The 23530-nt window shown below is 40.9% G+C and overlaps 1 protein-coding gene across 10 annotated transcripts in view; it reads left to right on the forward strand.

The window, feature by feature from the left end:
• Positions 1 to 770: 770 nt before the first annotated feature.
• Positions 771 to 23530, forward strand: part of MEF2C (myocyte enhancer factor 2C) — a 498913-nt gene continuing 476153 nt past the window's right edge. For all 10 annotated transcript variants that reach the window (XM_033921515.1, XM_033920672.1, XM_033921247.1 and 7 more), the window contains exon 1: positions 771 to 945. The gene's annotated coding sequence lies outside the window, so the exon portion shown is untranslated. The remainder of the gene's footprint in view (positions 946 to 23530) is intronic.

Below are 23530 nucleotides of genomic sequence, written 5' to 3' on the forward strand. Positions count from 1 at the left end.
AAAAAAAATCCCTCCTATTGGTTTTAAAAGTATTTCCCTGAATAAAACAGGCCAAAATGAGTTCAGCAGCATTTTCCTGTAACTCTAGATAAAGTGTTTGGGGTGGGGGCTGGGACGCTACAAGTTTTTATACTAGCTCATAGCCACCAAGTTAAAGCTTCAATCAACCTCTTGATCTCTCAACACTATAGTACATGCATTCTAATTCTGGAAGCAGAAGTAGTCTCCTTTAGAAGATGTTCTTACCCCCACCACTTCCCCCCCCCCTCTATGTCTTCAGATAAGCAAGAACAAAAGAGCTAAGGGAAAGAAAGGTGGCCAAATTGTAATACAGTATGTAAGACAAGTTACTCATTTGTACAAAGTCAGAGGCTCTGGCTACTAGAAAGTTTCCAATCAGAATAAACTGCACAAAATACTTCTCCTTTTTCCAGGATTATTCTTCGAAACCAAACTTTCAAGGCAAGGTTAGGAAGGAAAGCTTCTTTTTTCATCTGAAAGCAATTTTGTTTGCAATTACAAAATGACTGATATTTTAATTCGACAACTGATTTGATATTTTTCATTTGAACTTGCTGCATACTTTTGAAGGGAGGGGGCTGTAATCCTGTGTTCTTCAGCCAGCACTGACAAAGGTCTGGCTGTCAGTGATACCTTTTACAGCTAAATTTATCCCAGAGTGACAGGAGCAGGTGCATTCAGGCCTGCCAGACACTTGTGCGGGGGGATCATGCATCTTACGGGTCAACAACTACAGGGGGAAAAAAAGTTTCTCTCTTATAGTAGAGGGAGGCTGAAGCCACCACAACCCAACTTGGGGGGTTTCTCTTCAAAGCCAGCTGGTCTGGCTTTATTCTACAGGAATTTTTTTACCTGTCAGATTTTGAGCAACAAAGCCCTCAGCAGGTGCTGCAGGGTACAACTTCCTGGAGAAGCAGGGCGCTGGTGAGTTTCTTCTTTCTTTCGTTTTTTTTTAAAGAGAAAATGAGTTATGCAACTAAAAGGCGATCTACTATTTAAAAAAGAGCAAATGCCTGTGTTGTGAAAACATTGCAGGTTTTCGAACCTTTGTTTATAATGTATGGTTACATTGCTTCTGTTCACCTGTACAGTAAGCGAATGTACAATAATCTCTTAAACAGAATGTTGTCTAGGTATACAAGATATATTAATACACAATTATCTATCTATCTTCATGTGTGTGTGTGTCGATTACAATTATTTCTGTGACAAATATTTCTTAGGCTAACTTCTGAAGTAGGCAAATTGAACAACTCTGATACGAATATTGCTTTTCTTTTCCACCAATAAATAATTAGATAACTTCTGTCTTGTGTTTGCCTTCAGTTCCTGCATGAACAGATTGTTCTGTTCAAGTCTTTGTGAAGATGAATTTTTTCTTCACATTAAATTGATTTGGATTGATATGCACATCGCTGGTATGAAACTAGTTTTGGTTGGAGGGATTTTCTTTGGAAATATTTATAAAGCTAAATGATAAGTTGAATACCTATTGGGGGGGGGGAGTTTCCACAACTTAGTGGCTGCTTTTGTAGAAACAAGTGTGTAAATGCGGCACTGTTGCATTTAAACTTCACCAGCATTTCAGTTTATCCAACCATATCTTAATTGATAGATAAATGGAAGAATGTAAAAGGAAAGCTTTATTGTAGACATTTTGGCCCCTTTTTATCAAGCTGCATTAGGGTTTGGTTTTGTTTTTATCACTGGTCACTGTGGTAAAAGCTCTGACACTTTTACTTCAGTGGCCGGCAATACAAAACCTTAATGTGGCTTGATAAAAGGATGTCTTTGTTTATACATTTTTATTATGTCTTTCTTTATCTGACTTATGATGTGACCCAAGAAACTTTGCATTAAATTGAAAGTCTGCATTAAAACAAGCCAATTCTAGAAAAGAACTTAAAAGACAATGCAATGAGCAGATCAAATAATTAGACCTTTTATTTATTATGAAGTAAACCCTGTTCATATCATGAATGTAAAAAAATATACATATTTGTATTGTTACTAATAACATGTCATAACGGAGAACCAGTTGGTCATGAGAAATTAGGCACCCTGTGCTCCAGGCATTATCGCAATTTTTGTTCTGAGCTTTGGAGAACATAGTTGAATTATGCATACCACCTCCAAACCTTAAACAAGAACTTGTATGATTATGTTAGCTGTGTTAGAAAAAAAAAAAAAAAGGGCCCCTTTTATCAAGCTGCACTAGAGGTTTTTAGCGCAATCCAGCACAGTAAATGCTCTGATGCTCATAGAATTCCTATGAGCATCGGAGCACTTACCTTGCCGACCTGCACTAAAAACCTCTTGTGCAGCTTGATAAAAGGGGGAAGAAATGTGGGATAAGTTTTGCAGGAGTTATCCAACAAAATGTTGAAATGTGGTGAAGGCAAAAAACATTTGTAAACTGATACTATATATATACAATATACTATTTGTATATTGATACTACAGTATGTTACAGTATGAAAAAATGCAACCCCGATAGATAGATAGATAGATAGACAGAGGGTAATCCTATAACAGAGTTTCTAGGATAAGAAGATAAACAGGTTCCTAGTTGAAGCTTATTCTTTAAAGAAAAGTCATATTCTTCACAGAATACTATCCCAAATAGCCCAAACTTGCTTACATTTATGGCACAATCACACCAACCCTATAGCTGGTGTAACGTCCATGCCTAGATGTTAGCCAGAATGCTATAATTTAAACACATATTTGCACACTCTACCCATGTTCTGATCAAAATCTGCTAGTTGGTATTCTATAAGAGGTCATTGATGCATGTTAGTGGTCAGCTATGGAAGTAAATTACTAGCTTACCGCCCGTGATGCGTGTTCCACCTACAACTGCTTCCTTATGGAATGAAACCCCTTAATGTAATGAGGGAGGAGCACATGAGAAAATAAGAGTTGGGGTTCTTGGTCAGACTAGGGTCCATCCTGTCCAGTATCCCAGTGGTTCTCAAACCTGTCTAGGGGGGACCTTCAGCCAGTCAAGTTTTCAAGATATCCCTAATGAATATGCATGAGAGAGATTTGCATATAATGGAGGTGGGAGGCATGCTACTCTGGCTCATGCATATTCATTAGGGATATCCTGAAACCCCCGGACAGGTTTGAGAACCACGGCAGTATCCTGTTTCCAACAGTGGCCAGTACAGGTCATAATTACCTGGCAGAATCCTATAAAATAGCAGGATTATATGTTAAGGGATTTGAAGTAAAGGATAATTTATTGGCAATAGATGAAGATGGACCGAGATTACTCAGAAACATATATAACGCAAGCATTTTCTTGTTCTGTACATTCACCTTGGACAACAAAATCAGCATCTTTCCACTTTAATGGTACAGATAATAGGATAAACATAGATCTGCTCATTGGTGCTTATCATAAGAACATAAAAATAGTCTTACTGGATCAGGTCAATGGTCTATCTAGCCCAGTATCCCGTCTTCACGGAGGCCAATCCAAGTCACAAGTACCTGGCAAAAACCCAAATAGTAGCAGCATTCTATGCCACAGATCCAGGGCAAGCAGATGCTTCTCCCATGTCTGTCTCAACAGCAGATTATTAACTTTTCCTTCAGGAATTTGTCCAAACCTTTTTCAAAACCAGCTACAATAACCGCTCTTGCCACATCCTCTGGCAATGCATTCCAGAGCTTAAATATTCTCTGAGTGAAAAAATATTTCCTCCTATATGTTTTATAAGTATTACTCTGCAACTTCATTGAGTGTCTGTCTAGTCTGTAAATCCTGATGTAGTAAAATGTCGATCCACTCTACTCAGGATTTTGTAGACTTCAATCATATCTCCCCTCAGCTGCCTCTTTTCCAAGCTGAAGAGCCTTAACCTCTTTAGTCTTTCCTCAAACATGAGTTCCATCCCCTTTAACTTTGTCGCTCTTCTTTGAACCTTTTCTAGTGCCGCTATATCTTTTTTGAGATAAGGAGACCAGAACTGAATGCAATACTCAAGGTGATGTCATACCATTGAGCGATAGAGGCATTATAACATTCTTAGTCTTGTTTACCATCCCTTTTCTAATAATTCCTAGCATCTTGATTGCTTTCTTGCCCGCCGCCGTACATCGGGCAGAAGGTTTCAGCATATTGTCCACGATGAGACCCAGATCTTTTTCTTGAGCGCTGACCACCAAGGTAGACCCTAGCATCTGATAACTATGATTTGGATTATTCTTCCCAATGTGCATCACTTTGCATTTGTCCACATTAAATTTCATCTGCCACTTGGATGCCCAGTCTTCCAATTTCCTAAGATCTGCTGGCAATTTTTCACAATCCGCATGCATTTTAACAACTTTGAACAGTTTATTGTCATCTACAAATTTAATCACCTCACTTGTAGTTTCAATTACCAGATCATTTATAAATAAGTTATATAGCACCAGCCCAGTACAGAGCCCTGCGGCACTCTACTGTTTGCTCTCCTCCATTGAGAAATATGACCATTTAACCTTACCCTCTGTTTTCTGTCCAATAACCAATTCTTAATCCACAATTCAACATTGCCTCCTATCCCATGACTCTTTCATTTTCTCAGGAGCCTCTCATGAACATTGAGTATATGTGCAACTGCGAGTGATGATTTCACAAAAAAAGATAGAATCCTTAGTTGAAGCTACTTAAAGAAATAGAAGAGATTGTAATGGATGCTGATGTTGGCTGTTAGATTTCCCCTAATGCCTTCTTCTGCTGTGTATTTGCCAGTTCCCCCTTCTCTACTAGAGCACTCATGATATCCATAAAAGCTTATAATACGTTGAGCACCTTTGCTCAAGCCAAGCTTCTGTCCTTTCCAACCAGAGAAAAATGCCTCTATTTTCTCTAATCATTCTGAAAAATATAAAGTTTTGTCTGCTTCAATACACTAGTGAATACTGTAAGTAGGTCTAGTGTCGAGGGAACATTATGCTGAGTACTGTCTAAAGCATTAGGAGCAGTAAAGCTATACTCACAAAGTGAATTTGTGCAAGAAATAAAAATGAATTGAAACTTTCCATGTGTATGCAGATATAGTTTATTTCCTGGTCTATGAGATCAATCCGAATCAAAACATACAGAATTCATGTAAGGCAAAATTTCCATCTCAATCAAATTAATTTTAACCCCACCTCTCCCTTAATATTTTATCTACAGTTCACTGAATAAACTAGACCAGCGGTTCTCAAACCTGTCCTGGGGGATCACCAGTCAATTAGGTTTTCAGGATATCCCTAATGAATATTCATTAAACAAATTTGCTTGCCTGTCATTTCCATTATATGCAAATCTCTCATACTAACATACATAGTAAATGATGGAAGATAAAGACCTGATCAGTCCATCCAGTCTGCCCATAAGTTATACTCATTTTAAAAACATGATTAAATTAACTTGTCTCTTTTCTTTGATATTTATGAACCATAGAGTAAAGTTCACCCATTACTGGCCTAGGTTTCAACTGCTAGAGTTGCTGTCCAAGCTTACTCCAGCCTAGCCAACCATCCCATTGTTTGCAGGATACCTACCATAAAGTTTGGCCAGTAACGTCCTCATGTTCTAAGTTAGTAGAGTTCCCACTGATTTCTTCCCCAGCCCATCTTACACCAAATAAACATATATGGGACTCAGACCATGCAAGTCTGTCCAGTTTTGGCCTTAGTTCTTTAATTTTTACCCAGTGGCGTACCTAGGGTATGTGGCACCCGGGGCCCATCATTTTTTGACACCCCCCCCATGTAAAAAAATATTTTTTGTAATGACCATGAAATGGAATAAATGGTCAGAATAGAAACAGGCAGTGAAAATTTTCTTATATTCCAAACATAACATAACATAAATTATGTCTGAATTGTCATGACATCAGAAGTACATATGGAGTAGTTGCAGGTGATGCTTGGGACAGTTCTGATTGTGTTAGTTCGGTTTTATGTGTTTTTTGAATAGAAGGGTTTTTATTTCTTTTTGAAGGTTTTGCAGTATGTGGTCGATGTCAATTGGTTGTAGGGTTGGGGGTCGAGTGTTGCAGCTCGAATGGCTAGGAGGTTGTCGAACAGTTTTTTTCTTTTGACGTTTTTGGTTGGGGGGGGTGTGAATGGTGCGTGAGTTCTCCTATGTCTGTTTGAAGTGGATTGAATTATTTAATGCTTGAGTACCTGATTGTAAAAACCGCTTAGATAACCTTGATAGGCGGTATATAAAATCCTAATAAACTTAAACTTAAACTTAAACTTTAGCTGAAGAAATTAGTTACCCCCTCAACCCACACACATTAATTCTCTTCCATTTTTGTTCCCATTATAAAAAACACTGATAAGTTCCCAGAAAAAAAATACATTAAAATAAGAAGTGAAAACAAAGGCCCCTACAGATGAGAACATAACATAAGAATAGCCTAACTGGGTCAGACCAATGGTCCATCATGCCCAGTAGCCCATTCTCATGGTAGCCAATCCAGGATACTAATACCTGGTCAAAACCCAAAGAGTAGCAACATTCCATGCTACCGATCCAGGGCAAGCAGACACTTCCCCCATGTCTTAATAACAGATTATGGACTTTTCCTCCAGGAATTTGTCCAAATCTTTCTTAAAACCAGCTACACTATCTGCTTTTACCATAACTTCTGGCCACTTCATTTTTAAGTTTAGATCTTTCCTTTCAAACAGAGACCTTGCTAGATGTCAAATACAGCACAAGGTAACTTCACATGGACTTAGCTGTGCAGGAAATGTGAATCTCCTCATACACCCACCATATAGTGCAAAAATGTGCAAAGGTCTGTTTTTTTTCTTTCGATCACTACATAGCCTAATGCCACACAAGCAGCGCTGTTACAAACATATTCTGTAGGTCAATGCTAAGGATAACAAAGTTTCCTTCCTTGGACCAGAAGGAGATACTGATAAACCACTGGAAGAGATCCCAACACAACACCCAAAGACCCACTCAGTGTGTGAACCAATTGAGTGGAGTGGACTAACTGGGGGGTGGAAATGGGCCCAGAGTTTGCTCAGCAGAATTTCCCAGACCACCTCTTCCTCTCAACACATTGACACGCTGCCACCACCACCACTAGAAACACCTCACTGGGTAGGCCAGCTATGCTATAAAATTTACAAAACACATTATTATATTTTCTTATAAAGCACATATTTTAACTGAACTCTCTGACATCCTCAGCCTTTCCATTCACAAAAATAGAAGGAAGAAAAGTTCCCATTTCCTGCTGTTTCATGTCCCCGGCCTATACAATATTTTTTTTTCCGCAGACCCTTCAAAAGTCTGACCAAATCCTCGTTTCACTTGCATTATAAAGTACTGAGGATGCCATCTCTCCCCAATCCCAGGTCCTAAAGTCTAAGACAGTAGCGCAAACTAATGCTGCCAGATTCAGGAAAAAAAATTTCGATTCGATTCAGCCTATTGAATTGGTTTTTCAATTCGATTTTCCTGCCCAGTTGGGTGATTTTTTTCAAAACTCCTGGTGGGTTTTATAGCTTTTTCACCCCCTTTGGCTTCTCCTAACCACACTGGCGCTGTGGTGTAAAATAAAATAAAGAAACAAAAAGGACTTTTCCTCTCTCTGTTAAATCCTAGCTCACGTTTGCAGTCCAACACCAGCTCTGTCAGGATACACATTTCAAATCTGACATATTATAATCACAAAACAGAAAATAAAATTAATTTTTCTACCTTTTGTTGTCTGGTTATATTTCAAATCTTGTTGGTCCAAGGCTCTGGTTTTCTTCTGATAACTTGCTTGCCAGGGTCTCCTTCTTTCTTCTTTCTGCGTGCTAACCATCCATCTGCCAACTCTGTCCTCCCTTTCCATTTCCCTTCCCTCCCCAGGAAGTCTGGTATCTTTCCTTTTTTTCATCTCCCTCCACAGATCCACCTTTTCTTAACTACCCTTTCATCCGGCATCTCTCCCTCCTTCCCCACCACCCCAGAGTCCACCATCTCTTCCTTTCTTTTCCCAATTACCCTCCTATCCAGTATCTCTATCCCTCCTCCACACCATCCCTTGTGTCCAATTTCTCTCCCTTTCAGTTCCTTCCCTCCCTAAATCTCATGGTCCATCATTTCTCTCCCTCTCCTCTATTTTCAGACCCATTATTTCTTCATCCCCCCCCCCCCAAAGTTTGGCATATGCACGTCTCTTTGAACACCCCCTTCCCTCCGTGTACTTCTAAACCAGGGTCCCCCCCCAAAGGCCTGTCCCCCCTTAAAGGTCTGCCTGTCCCCCCTTGAAGGCCTGCACCCCCCTTGAAGGCCTGTCCCACCCCTTGTAGGCCTGTCCCCCCCTTGAAGGCCTGTCCCTCCCCCTTGTAGGCCTGTCCCCCCACCTTGAAGACCTGCCTGCCTGTCCCCCCCTTGAAGGCCTGTCCCCCCCCCTTGAAGGTCTGCACCCCCCCAAAGGCCTGCACCCCCCTGAAGGCCTGTCCCCCCCCTTGAAAGCCTGTCCCACCCCCTTGTAGGCCTGTCCCCCCCCTTGTAGGCCTGCCTGCCTGTCCCCCCTTGAAGGCCTGTCCCCCCCTTGAAGGCCTGCACCCCCCTTGAAGTCCTGCACCCCCCCTGAAGGCCTGCACCCCCCCTGAAGGCCTGTCCCACCCCCTTGTAGGCCTGCCCACCCCCTTGTAGACCTGTCCCCCCTTGAAGGCCTGCCTGCCCCCCCCTTGAAGGCCTGTCCCTCCCCTTTGAAGGTCTGCACAACCCCCCGAAGGCCTGTCCCCCCCTTGAAGGCCTGCCTGCCTGTCACCCCCCTCCCCCTTGAATGCCTGCCTGCCTGCCTGCCTGCCCACCCGCCCCACCCTGAAGGACCGCTCGCCCCCCTGGCCTCCCCGCACCACCTATGAAGCAGCACTACCTATGCTCCCGGCCTTGCCGTTCAGTCCCCATCACCCCCGAAGGACCGCTCGCCCCACTGACCTTCCTGCACCACCTATGAAGCAGCCGCAGCAGGATCGCGACGTCAGCTATCCCTGTGCTGCTTAGGCACTGCTTCCTGCGCCGCGTTCCCGCCCCTCCTCTGACGTCAGAGGAGGGGCGGGACCGTGGCGCAGGAAGCAGCGCCCAAGCAGCTCAGGGATAGCTGACCTCGCGATCCTGCTGCTTGCTGCATCACAGGTGGTGCAGGAAGGTCAGTGGGGCGAGCGGTCCTTCGGGGGTGTGGGAGGACTGAACGGCAAGGCCGGGAGCACCCAATCAGGGCTGGCACCTGGGGCGGACCGCCCCTCCCGCCCCCCCCCCCCCCTTGGTACGCCACTGTTTTTACCATTCAATATTCAATATAGAGATCCTTTGTGTTTATCCCACTCTTTTTTAAATTCTGTTACCATTTTTCTCTCCACCACTTCCCTTGGGAGGGCATTCCAGGCATCCACCACTCTCTCCATTCTGACAGGTAGTTTGGGAGGGCTGGGGCAGTTTATGTATGTTGTACCTTTGGTGAGACCTCATTTAGAATATTGTGTACAATTCTGGAGGCCGCACCTTCAAAAAAATATAAAAGTATGGAGTCGGTCCAGAGGAAGGCTACTAAAATGGCATATGGCATATGGGGACAGACTTAAAGATCCCAATCTGTACAGTATACTTTGTAGAAAAGGCGGGAGAGGGGAGATATGTTAGAGACGTGTAAAAACCTACGTAATGTAAGTGCACATGAGTCAAGTCTCTTTAATTTGAAAGGAAACTCTGCAATGAGAGGGCAGAGAATGAAGTTAAGAGGTGATAGGCTCTGGAGTAATCTAAAGGAATACTTTTCTATAGAAAGGCTGGTAGATGCATGGAATAGTCTCCCAGAAGAGGTTTTGGAGACAGAGACTGTATCTGAATTCAAAAGGGCCTGGGATAGGCACGTGGGATCACTCGGAGAGAGAAAGAGATAATAGTTACTGCGGATGGGCAGACTAGATGGGCCATTTAGCCTTTATCTGCCATCATGTTTCTATGAAAATATATATACAGAACATGCACACGTTTTCACCATCTGCAGAACATATATAAATTTATTTACAAACATTTGTACAGTACTGAAGGGGAAGGGAGTCGGTGTCTGAACCAGTTTTACAAAGGCACATGGGTGCTTCTGTATCCTTTATACTCATAATAATAGGGACAGAAAAGCTGTTTTTTGGACTTTTCACATAGGTGCCCTCTTAATGACCACCAACTGTACATACCTTGTTTAATCTGGGTCTCAGTTTTCTATATGTATATATTTCTATAGATTTATTATCTCTGATTTTATTTTATTTTCAATGTTTGTACATAGGGACCTGCTGACACAGTTGAAAGCTAAGTGGGAACTTCTTTCTCTCTTTTGCCACTGAAAATTAGTTGAGCATTTAAACAGTATGTTCATTTCAAGCTCTTTTTCAAAATAAGTCATACACAGTGATGGGGCGGTGGGTTTGGCTATAGGAGCTAACGCTCTTGGTCAAATTTCACAATTCTGAGTGTATGTGAACACTTTACTTACTTCATAAGCCAGTTATATATTTTGCTTATTTGTATACTGAGAAGTCTTATCCAGTTGTACATAATTTTAGCCACATTGAAGGAGGGAAATCTTCAGACAGCTAATTTAGGAGCATCACTCATATTTACTCCCCACCCCCACCCTCAATACAATTTTCAAATTTGCCCTTTTGAAACTCCATGTTTCGCAGGATGTCTAAGTAGGACCTGGCTTCGCAGGCTTTCAACAATGTTCAGTTGCTCAATATTAAAAAAAAAAAAAAAACAACATTTAAAAATAAGATCCAATGACGAATGTGGCTGAAGCATTGAAAAACTGAACATTGTTGAAAGCCAGCGAAGCCAGCTGAGGATCAAGAAATCTACAGCTATTTTGGAAGCTTTTCGGGTTTGTATTAAGTGTTATAACATGATGAGTATACCTTAATATAGTAGCTGAGGAATATTTGCTAGGTAGGACCTGGGACATAAGATTTGGGATATTTACAATTCCCTGAAAATTTTAGAAACAGATCTCCTAAATATGCATTTGCAGGAACAGAAGAGGCAAATCCATAGCAGGGTACCACCATACTTATACTGTGCCATATTACTGCATATTTAAGTGGTATTTGGGTGCCATATTACAACCTATTTCCCCTAATTTTGTTAAATACGGAACATTATGCATGCAAATTTGGTTGTGTACCCAATTTACGCTTGCAATTTAATTGAACAATCTAATCAGATCCGATAATTGGTGTTTTAACAAGCAATTGTTTATTTATTTATTCAATTTTCTATACCGTTCTCACAGGGGAGCTCAGAACGGTTTACATGAATTTATTCAGGTACTCAAGCATAATTCCTGCCTAATTAGATGCTAATTAGAATTAATTACAAATTACCTGTATAAATATAGGCACAGGATTCATGCCTAAATTTTATGCAGGAGTCAAATTAGGGGGCACAGAAATGGGTGGATTGGGGATAGAAACATAGAAACATAGAAGATGACGGCAGAAAAGGGCCACAGCCCATCAAGTCTGCCCACTCCAACAACCCTACCCCCTTGAATTTACCCCCCTAGAGATCCCACATGTGTATCCCATTTCCTTTTAAAATCCTTCACGCTGCTGGCCTGAATCACCTGAGGTGGAAGTTCCTTTAAGTTACGTGCATAATTATAGAATAAGGGCATCCTTGCCTAAATTTAGGCACAGGAATTTTACACCATATTTTTGTTGGTGCAAATGGCTGTGCCTAAAATTAGGCATGGTCCCCGTGCATAAGCGCTATTCTTTAAACCACGCCTAACTTTAAGTGTGGTTTATAGAAGAGCACCTTTTTTTAGCACTGATTTTTTTAAACTACCATGTATAGAATTTTCCCCATTATGCATATTTAACCCCCTGTTTTATTAAGGTGCGCTAAGCATTTTAGCACATGTTTAGTAAGCGCTAAATCTACACGTGCGCTAACCGCTAATGCGTCCATAGACTAACATGCACACATTAGCGTATATCATGTGGTTAGCATGCGCTAAAAAGCATAACGCACCTTAGTAAAAGGAGTCCTAACCTCCTCTTCTGCGAAACTGCGATAGCAGTTTCTAGCATGGGGAGCTGCGCTGCTCCCAATGCTCATAGGAACTCAGTGAGCATCGGGAGCAGTATGGGCCATTCAGCGCGGCTCTCTGTGCTAGAAACTGCTATCACAGTTTCGTAGAAGAGGGGGAAAGTGTCCTTATAAAGCCGCATCAATGTGTCAAAATTTAGACACAACATTTACACAGTACTCTGGAAGTAACCCATGTAAATGCCATCTCTGTCTACACCACCCCCACCCCCACCCACTCATGCTCCTCCTCTGTGAATGTCCTCACAATTATGTGCTATGCTATGTTAGCAAGTCTATTGATTTGGCAATATATTCTCTGATTGCATCAATAATCAAGCATAGATATCGTGAGAGTATGCAATCTTAGTTTAAACAATTTCAGTATTCCTTTTCCCCTTTTAGAATCTCCAGAGTCGAGCGCAGTAATCCTTCATGATTTTTTAGAAGTACTGCTCAAATCGCTTTTAAGTAATATAAAAATAAAAAGGAAAAAGTATTTATATAAACATTATGATTTAAGCACTATTTATAATAAAGGTCCTAAGTATGAATTCTACATTAGAGAATGACACAGGGACAAATTTTTCCCTGTCCCTGCTGGAACTCATTTTCCCGTCCCATCTCGGCGAGTTCTTTTCCTGTCCCTGCCCCATTCCTGCAAGCTCTGTCTTCATCTGCACGAGCCTCAAGCACGTTAAAATCATAAGTGTTCAAGGCTCGTGCCGTTAAGGCAGAGCTTACAGGAATGGAGTAGAGACAGGGACGGCGACAAAACCCGCAGGGTTGGGATGGAGAAATTGAGTTCCTGCAGAGACGGGGTCATATTTGCCACCATGTCATTCTCTATTCTACATCAGCAATTATGCACATAGTTGCTATTATATAATACTAGCATATTCCTAAGTTACCTGCTTAACTTCAGGGGAAGCACTTACCATTTGCTCAAAGGCTGGTGTAAATGCTTGTACATAACTGCTGCCAATTAGATATGTAACAATGTGTGTAAGAGCCAGGCATGCCACTGACCTCCCATGCCGCTCACAGGTCCATACCCCCTTGGAGGTTCACACTATGGATTTTGCTTGCACAATTTATAGAAACCAGATTAAAGGCACCAGCGGACTGCTGGGCACGATGGACCTAAGGTCTGACTCAGCAGAGGAGATGCTTATGTGTTTATATTTTAGCCAATAATTGCTATTGCCAATTTGCAGCTAATTATTAAATTAAGGTGTGTGTGTATGTAACTGATATAGGGGAAAATGTCTCTGAAAGCTCCAAATGAGCATAGATTTAGTGCTACCCTTTAGAGCTGGAGTAAGTCTTAACAGAGATTTTGGCAGTTGGAACCCAAGCACAGTACCGGGTAAAGCTTTGGATTCTTGCCCAGAAATAGCTAAGAAGAAAAATTTAAAAAAAAATAAAAAATTAAATTGAATCAGGTTGGGCAGACTGGATGGACCATTCGGGTCTTTATCTGCCCGTCATCTACTATGTTACTATGTGAACCTGTAAATATTTTAGGTCTAATTACCTATCCACGCCTACTGTTATCTATTCTACTTTGGGCCCCAGTGACATAACTGAGCAGAATGTATTAAATTATTCCAGTGATACCTGACATTATAATATTTTGATTAGTTGCTTATTTGTAGTATAAAATATTAAAGCCTGCATATAACAAATGCTGCTATATATTGAAAGCTATCATTTGCTATGAATTTTTAAGTTTTTTATTATATTTTAACATTTTCTGTGATATTTTCCAATGATCTTTAGCTTTTAATAAGGAAAAGATTTTCATACCATTTTTGTACCTCAAAACCTAATGTTCATTCACTATTGGTACCTTCAAAATTATTGTACCTTCTCATTGGCTTACTGTCATTTCTGTTACCTTGGCTATGGACTATGAACACAAAAACTTTAAATTGCTTCAGGGTTCCCACTAAGCAACTTCGAGTTACATGGGAGTCCACTGCTGATGTTCCTTCCATGGGAGGAGATGCAATATGATACCTACAGTCATGAGGGATAGGCGGATCATCTATTCCTCCTAATTTAAAAGTACAATATCCATGAAACTAATGACTAGTATGGAAATAAGGTGCAAAATAATATATATTTTTTTTCATTCTGTGCATAGACTGTGGAATTTGTTGTTGGAAGATGGGTCAATACAAACCTGCCATGATACAAAGAGATTCACTGCCCCAGAAAGATAAGGAGAGGCGGGGGCCTACTCATACTATACAAATCATTTCTATCCTTAACATTAATAGACAGCAATAATGAACAGGGTTTAGAATATATGATCTGCAGTATGAAGGGTCAGGAAGGGGAAAACGATTTGGGAATACTATTAATGTATAGACCTGCTGGTAAATGGAACAAGTGCTTGGACCACTGCTATTCAATGTATTTATAAATGATCTAGAAACGGGGACGAAGTAATAAAATTCGCAGATGACACCAAGCTATTCAATGGGGCTAGGACTAAAGAGGACTGCGATGATTTACAAAGGGACCTAAACAAACTAGGGAAGTGAGCGACGAAAAGGCAGATGAAGTTCAATGTAGAGAAATGCAAAGTCTTACATGTAGGAAACAGAAACCCGAGGTACAGCTACACAATGTGAGGGCTGTTATTGAGTGAGAGTTACCAAGAAAAGGACTTGGGGGTAATAGTGGACATGACAATGAAGTCATCGGCACTGGTGAGATCCTCAAAATAGAAAATACCTTGAAAATACTAGGCATTATCCTCGACTCCCAACTAATTGCAAAACTTGTTTAACTTGTAACAGCTTTATTGGTATCTCTATCTACTGTTTGTTTTCCTGTTTTTCCCTCGAGGTGGTTGTTCTTGCATACTGTGGAGGCTGCCCATGCTTCTTGTTGTACGTCTCTTGCCTTACTTGTAAGCTATTTCTGATTGACATAAATAAAGTTAAAAAAAAAACCAACCTACATAGACCTCTATATCAAACTTTCAAACTCTCCATTAAACATTACAACTTTAATACCTTTAAGCAGCTCACAGCTGTTAGCCCTAATAAAACTCCCTGTATGCTCTGACATCAGACCTAGTCAGAAGAGCATTGGATAAGAGCCCTGGTCCGCCTTTATTGAAACCATTCATTTTCAGCATTTAACCTCAATGTGTGCCAATAAAAAATAAACTTCTGCTCCTGAATCAGAAGGTACTGTGATACATCACCGGCTGTAGTCATAGCCCGCAGTAATACTGTATATATCAACTCATCCAACGTGTGTCCCTGCTGCTGCCAGTGTTGCACTAAGGGGACTGTAGACCTGTCCCAATGAATATTGCTCAAATGTTCAGCAATTCATACTTTTATCATTCTCCTAGTGTGGCCGATATAGTATTTCATGCATGGGCAAATGATGCAGTACACCACCGCAGAAGACTCACAATCAGTTTTGGTCAATAATTTTTATTTACTACAATTAGACTGGGGGATTTCCACACTGTCCCCGTGAAATACATATTTACAATACACACACCAGCCACAACTGTGATGACTTCTTGGCAGGAAATTGACAGGTCTTGGTCCCCTATGCCTACGGATCTCCCCCAGGTTCCGGCCTCTTGTATATGTGAACCTTGGCGGATCCCTAAGCCCTTTATGTACTTGCAACACTGGCCAATACTTTAACAATTTCACAAATTTTATAACTTTGGGCAGAAAAAGGCAGAGTACACACTATGGAATTTATTGTACTGTTTTGACTATTCTTGATGGCAGGACCCCACTCTTTTCCACGCTCTTCTGACTACATTGTTGGATAGCCACATTGAATAAACTTAAGCTGCAGGATCTGAGCCTTTTATGATATTCCTGTGTATCAGAACACACGTCTCAATCAAAGGAACTGCCCAATAGAAATACTGTTCTGCAGGGCCTTCGGGTGAAATCTTTGATACTGTAAAATGGTGTTTTGATTAGAGGGCTTACGATACAGAATAGTACTCAGCACGCCCTCATTTTTCCTAATATGAATATCCAAAAAGGATATTATTTCCCTGTTGGTAGTACAGACAAATCTTATATTGGAGTCATACATATTCAATTCCATCATAAACACTTGTAACTCAAGCCCACCACAGATGAAGAAGACATCATCGATAAATTGCTTCCAGTTGCATACCCACTCAGACAACTCAGACTGATTTACAAATTGCTCTTCAAAGCAGGTCATATATATGGGGACAGAGATCTCAATATGTGTACTTTAAAGGAGAGATATGATAGAGACATTTTTTTTACAAAAAACCTTTATTTAGTTTTCGAAGCCAACAAAAAGTGCAATACAATATACATACAAATAATAATAATCATCAAATAAGTACTTATAATCAATCAGTATCAATACAAAAATAAAACCCCTCTCCCATCCAACATTTTCCATCAGGGAATAATACCAAACAAAAGATATATCCCCCCCCCCTCCCCTGGATGTGTGGGTACTAAAACAACGGGAAATAAAGATAAAGGACAACTATAACAACTCTACAAAAGACGTCAATGGACCCCAAACTAATTTGAATATCTTAGTATGCCCTAGCATGTCAGCATTCATTTTCTCATACTTATAACTTAAGCATAAATTCACCCACCAAAAAATAAAACTAAGCGATCCTAATTTTTCCAGTTACGAATAATCATTTGTATGGCTATCCTGGTCATAATAAGGAAAAGCCGACATTTATACCTATCCAATGAAGGTTTAAGATGCAATATCATTTCACAAATGACAACCTCATATGTCAATTAAATTGATGATTCCAGTATGGTATTAATCTGTCCAAATGCGCATGAGTCAAGTCTCTTTCATTTGAAAGGAAGCTCTAGAATGAGAGGGCATAGGATGTAGTTAAGAGGTGATAGGCTCAGGAATAATCTAAGGAAATACTTTTTTACAGAATGGGTGGTAAATGTGTGGAACAGTCTCCCAGAAGACGTGGTGGAGACAGAGACTGTGTATGAATTCATGAAAGTGTGAGATAGGCACATGCGATCTCTTAGAGAGAGGATAGATAATGGTTACTGTGGATGGGCAGACTGGATGGGCCATTTGGCCTTTATCTGCCATCATGTTTCTGTGTTTCTACAGTGGGTTTTGGTGGGCCTACACTTTCCACCAGAAATGTTCTAGTTAGGGTGGCATATGAGCCTGGGTCCCCTTTTCTGCAGTCCACTGCACTGTCCACCAGGCTGCACCAGAAATCTGCTTGCAGCTGTACTAGGACTGGCCACAGTATTTGTAGCTGTCATAGAGACAAGATATGTACTATTTCATGCAGATATTTTGGGGATGGAAGGGGGTCAGTGACCAATTGGGAGAGTGGGTAGGGACCATATTTCCATCCCTCCAGTGGTCATCTGGTTAGTTTGGATACCTTTTTATTCGAGTAAGATTTGCATCTTTGCTGATGATATCAAAATCTGCAATAGAGTGGACACACTCAGGGCAGGATTAATTCTTCAAGGGCCCCAAGGCACTAAGTACACTGGGCCCCCCTGGCCCTGCTCCACCCCTGCCTCGCCCATACCCCACCCATGCTCTGCCCCCATTTATCTGTTTTCTTATTTACTTCTTTATTTCCACATGTATTTCTATTTTCTTTTTTTTAATTCAAAACAAACAAAGATTAGCATACCAGTGCAATTTTTCTTCTATGCAACCCCCAAACATCTCTGAACAAATCTCCCTTCCTTCTCACCTACTTATCCAGGACTTTAACTTTGAACCCTTTCCATACGTATATAAAAGTGGTCAAATATATTGTAAAGAAGTAATACTATCTGAAATATAAGTCTATATTAATAACCAAGTTTACAACGCCTCTCAACTACCTCACTCTATGTTGACCAACTGTAAACCATATGTACATATAAACAATCAAATCTGTAACTCCTCTAGTACATTCCATTCCATGTAGGTTAACTTGTAACAAAACAACAAGGCAAGCAGTCCACCAAAGAATCCAACATGAAACAAAAGAAGATCGACAGACAATAAGGAAATTCAAATCAGGTATATTCAATGTGCTCCCAAGAACATAAGAATAGCCTTACTGGGTCAAACCAATAGTCCATCAAGCCCAGTAGCCCGTTCTCATGATGGCCAATCCAGGTCACTAGTACCTGGCCAAAACCCTAGGAGTAGCATTCCATGCTACCAATACAGGCCAAGCAGAGGCTTCCCTCATGTCTTAATAACAAACTATGGGCTTTTCCTCCAGGAACTTGTCCAAACCTTTCTTAAAACCAGCTTCGGTATCTGCTCTTACCACATCCTCTGGCAATGCGTTCCAGAGCTTAACTATTCTGAGTGAAAAAAATTTCCTCCTATTGGTTTTAAGAGTATTTCCCTGTAAATTCGAGTGCCCCCTAGTCTTTGTAATTTTTGACAGAGTAAAAATCAATCCACTTGTATCCGTTCTACTCCACTCAGGATATTGTAGACTTCAATCATATCTTCCCTCAGCTGTCTCTTTTCCAAGCTGAAGAGCCCTAACCGTTTTAGTCTTTCCTCATACGAGAGGAGTTCCATCCCCTTTACCATCTTGGTCGCTCTTCTTTGAACCTTTTCTAGCGCCACTATATCGATGCATTTCGTTAAACAAGGCTAGTCAACGCTAACAGAAAACTATGCCTTTCATACACAAAGAACACAGATATACCCTCACCCAGTATGGAATAAGTAATCACAAACTAAAAATAGAAATATGTAGATAAGGGTTAAACTGAACCACCAAGAAGCTAAACTGCATACAGTGAAACACCACAGAAACAATGACACATAGCCCCCTAATACTCTGCAAATATAAATACTGTATAGCAAATGTAAATTTGAATAAACTGACAATCACTACTTTACAAATGGAAATATAACAAAAATTGAAAATAAGAATATACCATTTTATTGGACTGATCCCTTTTTCAATTAACTTTCAGAGGCCATAGCTTCCTTCTTCAGGTCAATATAGTATACTGCTCTTATATTATACTGTTCTGACCTGAGAAAGGGGGGTTTGGTCTCTAAAAATTAGTAAAAAATGTATTAAAATTAGTCCCATAAAAACAATTACCTTATTTTCTGTTAATAAAGTTTTATCAATACAACTATAATACTATTTTATTCTAAAGTAACAAAAAATCTTTTTTCTACCTTTTGTCATTTCTGTTTTAATTATCTTGTCTTCATTCTCTTCTTTCTAGCCAGCATCTGTCCTGTCTCTCTTCCATGCAGCATCAGCCGCTTCCATCCCTGTCTGCCCCCTCTCTCTGTCCCTTCCATCCACTGTCCACCCTCTCCCCGTTCCATATGGCATCTTCCCTCTTTCTATGCTCCTTCCATAAACTGTATCCTCGTTCTCTCCTTTGCACATGATTCATTTCAGCTCTGCCACCTCTCTCTCTCCTATGCTCTGGCATCTTTCCTTTCTCCTTTCTTTCCTTCCCACCCCACAGTATGGCATCTCTGTATCCTTCCCTTCTCTGATTCTCTGGCATCTCTCTCTTTTCCTTTTCTTCCATCTTTCCCTCCTCCTCCATGCTCTGACATCTCCTCCTTCCTTTTCCCTTGGCCTGGCATACCTTCCTCCTTCCCAACATGCCCTGGCATCTCTTCCTCTCTCCCTCCCTGCCCGTCTTCTGTTCCAGCCTGGATTTGGGGACTCCAGATTTGTGATTCCCTATGTTGATTTTTCTTAACTTTCACACCAGAGGATGCTCACTACTGGGTCTTTTATTTGCACACACACACGGGAATGACATGCAGTTATGTATTCTAGCCAGGAGCAAGGGGATCGCTACATCAGAACAGGAGCTAAAGCAATTTAGAAGTATAAGGGGGGGAGGGGATGACATTGCAAAGGGGCTATTACTTCTATCGGGAGACACAAGCACAGAAGTGCAGAAGCCAACCCTCCTGAGTACTTATCCCCGCGCAGATTCAAACCGGGAGCCCCAGCAGCAGCAGGAAGGAGGGTGCACTGGAGGACTGGAGCCCATGAGAGCTGGTGGGGATGGGTTTCATCTGCCCAGCATCTGCGCTATGTGCTGTGACATTTCTGACCTCAGTGAAGGCATGTGCGGCAGAAGCACGGGCAGCGTCGTCCAGGAGGTTTCTTTTCAAAGGGGCCCCAACATGGCAGCTTTTCTCATAAGCTGCCAGCGGCTGCTCCAAAGTTTCCCCTCTGCCACAACTTCCTGTTTCCGACAGGGCAGTTCACTGCAGAAAGGGAAAGCTTCGGGGCAGCTGCTGGCAGTTTGTGAGAACGGCTGCCGTTTTGGGCCCCTCTGAAAAGGAAAATTTAACTTTTTAATAAAGCAGTTCGGACCGCGGGGCCCCCTGGATCTGTGGCACACAGGGCAGCTGCCCTGTTTGCTCCCTATAACGCCTGCCCTGGGGCCCCCTCTGACAATGTCGGGCCCTAGGCATGTGCCTCTTGGGCCTACCCTTTAATATGGCCCTGGACACCCCAGGTGGTTTGAATAACATGAGGAAAGACCTAGTCAAGCTTGAAGAATGATCTGAAATTTGGCAGCTAAAATTTAATGCTAAGATATTCAAGGTCATGCATTTGGGCTGCAAAAACCCAAAGGAAAGGTACAGTTTAAGGGGTGAAGAACTTATGTGCATAACAGAAGAGCAGGACTTGAGTGTGATTGTATGTGATTATCTTAAGGTGGCCAAAAAGTTTGAATAGGTAACTGTGAAAGCTAGAAAGATGCTAGGGTGCATAGGAAGAGGTATGACCATTAGAAAAAAGGAGGTATAATCGCCCCTGTATAAGACTCCTATGAGACCTCATTTATAATATTGTGTACAATTCTGGACACTTCACCTTCAAAAAGATATGAAAAGGATGGAGTCGGTCCAGAGGAAGGCTACTAAAATGGCATGTGGGCTTTATCATAAGGCGGATGGGGACAGACTTAAAGATCTCAATATGTATACTTTGGAGGTAAGGTGAGAGAGGGGAGATATGATAGAGATGTTTAAATACCTACGTGGCATAAATGCGCATGAGTCAAGTCTTCTTCGTTTGAAAGGAAGTTCTGGAATGAGAGGGCATAGGATGAAGTTAAGAGGTGATAGGCTCAGGAGTAATCTAAAGAAATACTTTTTTACAGAAAGAGGGGTAAATACGTGGAACAGTCTCCCGGTAGAGGTAGTGGAGAGAAAGACTGTGTCCAATTTCAAGAAAGCCTGGGATAATCGTGTGGGATCTCTTAGAGAGAGGAAGAGATAATGGTTACCGCGGATGGGCAGACTGGATGGGCCATTTGACCTTTATGTGCCATCATGTGCCTTTATGTGTTTCTATGTTTGAAAACAGGTCTAGCCCAAAATGTCCAAACTGTGCTCTGGTTATTTTGTAAAATGTTTGATTATTGCTGTAAAATGTCCAAGTGTTAAGCATGCCCTCATCCCGTCCAAATACCCCACTAACACACACCCTTAAGATTTAGATGCACTGGATACAAAACAACCAGAAAGACGTCTAAAATGTCAGGTTTGAAGATGCTTACTTGGACATTTTGACTGGTAAGACATCCAAGTTCCAGTTTAAGCCATCTTTTGGACATCTATCTTTTTTGAAAAGTATCTGGTGATGCAGAATATAAATATCAATATACTAAATAAAATGCACAAATTCTAAACAGTTCACTGCCATGATATATACAATGAAATAAAACAGGATGAGATTTGGGAATAACTCAATGGATCTTAATGGACAAGTGATAGTTATGATGCAATTGCATGTTTGCAACCTCTATCATACAAGTCTTTAGAGTTCTCACGATTCATATACTGGCAACTGGTGGTAAGAAACTATTACCTGGGGCCCTAATTGCATAATAAATATTGATAGCCAAACCATTAGTTTCAAATGCATATGATGCAATTGAATTTTCCAGGGTATTTCATCTTGGGGTAAGGTTTCCAGTCACTGTAACATGATACATTTCCTGACCATTAAATTGACTTTTATGAAATAATAACCTAATATATTCCTTTCTGATGAGAATATTTCTCATTGTATCTTTGAATACATAGCCTGGTATCTAGGATTCATAACTTGGTACATGTCATTACCTTCTGCCCTATTATTTTCCCCAATGCCCTGAAAACATTGTCCGAAAAGGCTAAGATTTGTCTTGTACGATCAATGCAATTTATAAAGGTGTCTGTATCTGCCTCACTTTTTGCAACTTTGCTTGAATTATGCTGTACCTGTTTTCTGCACTGATGCCAGACTCATGTGCAACTTATCCTTCATAGGAGCCTGAACTGCATTTTTCTCAAGAGAGCATTTTCCACCAAGTGTTTAATTCATATAAATCTACATTGCAAAGTGTCAATGGACAGGCCAAACCATACATCATTCTGTCACTTAGTAAAAGTGTATATAGAGATTTGGCAGGTATCTTGCCTAGCAAACCTTTATACAGTCTGGATATAGAAATGTTACTAGGGCTGGCTGAAGTAAACAGCTGGTCAAATGAGGACACCACGAAGACAGATGGATTAGCATTCATCAGTACGTCAATGCGATGGCTGGTTTGAAAAAATGTTTCAGTTCTCAACATTAAAAGGGAAGAATGATTTCCCAATTCGTCATAACAGTATTTCTGATCCAATTAAGATCGACATTAATAAGATTAGTCCAGCTAACTTTGAGAATTTTATTTGTTTGTTATTTTTTTACCACCTATCAATTGAGGTTGTCTAAGTCAGTGGTCTCAAACTCAAACCCTTTGCAGGGCCACGTTTTGGATTTGTAGGTACTTGGAGGGCCGCAGAAAAAAATAGTTAATGTCTTATTAAAGAAATGACAATTTTGTATGAGATAAAACTCTTTATAGTTCATAAATCTTTCCTTTTGGCTAAGTCTTAATAATAATATTGTAATTTATAGCTAAAGAGACATATGATGAAGATACTGTTTTATTTTACTTTTGTGATTATAATAAACATACCGAGGGCCTCAAAATAGTACCTGGTGGGCCGCTTGTGGCCCCCGGGCCGCATATTTGAGACCACTGGTCTAAGTGGTTTATATTCAGATATTCAAGCATTTGTCCTTATCTGTCACGGTGGGTTCACAATCTATCTAACATACCTAGGGCAATGGAGGATTAAGTGATTTGCCCAAGGTCAAAAGGAGCAGTAAAATCTCCATGGTTAGACTTCCCTGCATAAAAATTTTACCTGAGTAAAAAAATGTAGCCAAGAATGCTGGAGGGTGGCCAACGTAATGCCAATTTTTAAAAAGGGTTCCAGGGATGATCTTGGAAATTATAGGGTGCACTCCATTTGGGCCAGGTTTTTCTTGGCCTAAATGAGTGCACCTAAGGTAGGCAC

This window comes from Geotrypetes seraphini, chromosome 1 (assembly GCF_902459505.1).
Source record: "Geotrypetes seraphini chromosome 1, aGeoSer1.1, whole genome shotgun sequence".
NCBI classification, from domain to species: Eukaryota; Metazoa; Chordata; class Amphibia; order Gymnophiona; family Dermophiidae; genus Geotrypetes; species Geotrypetes seraphini.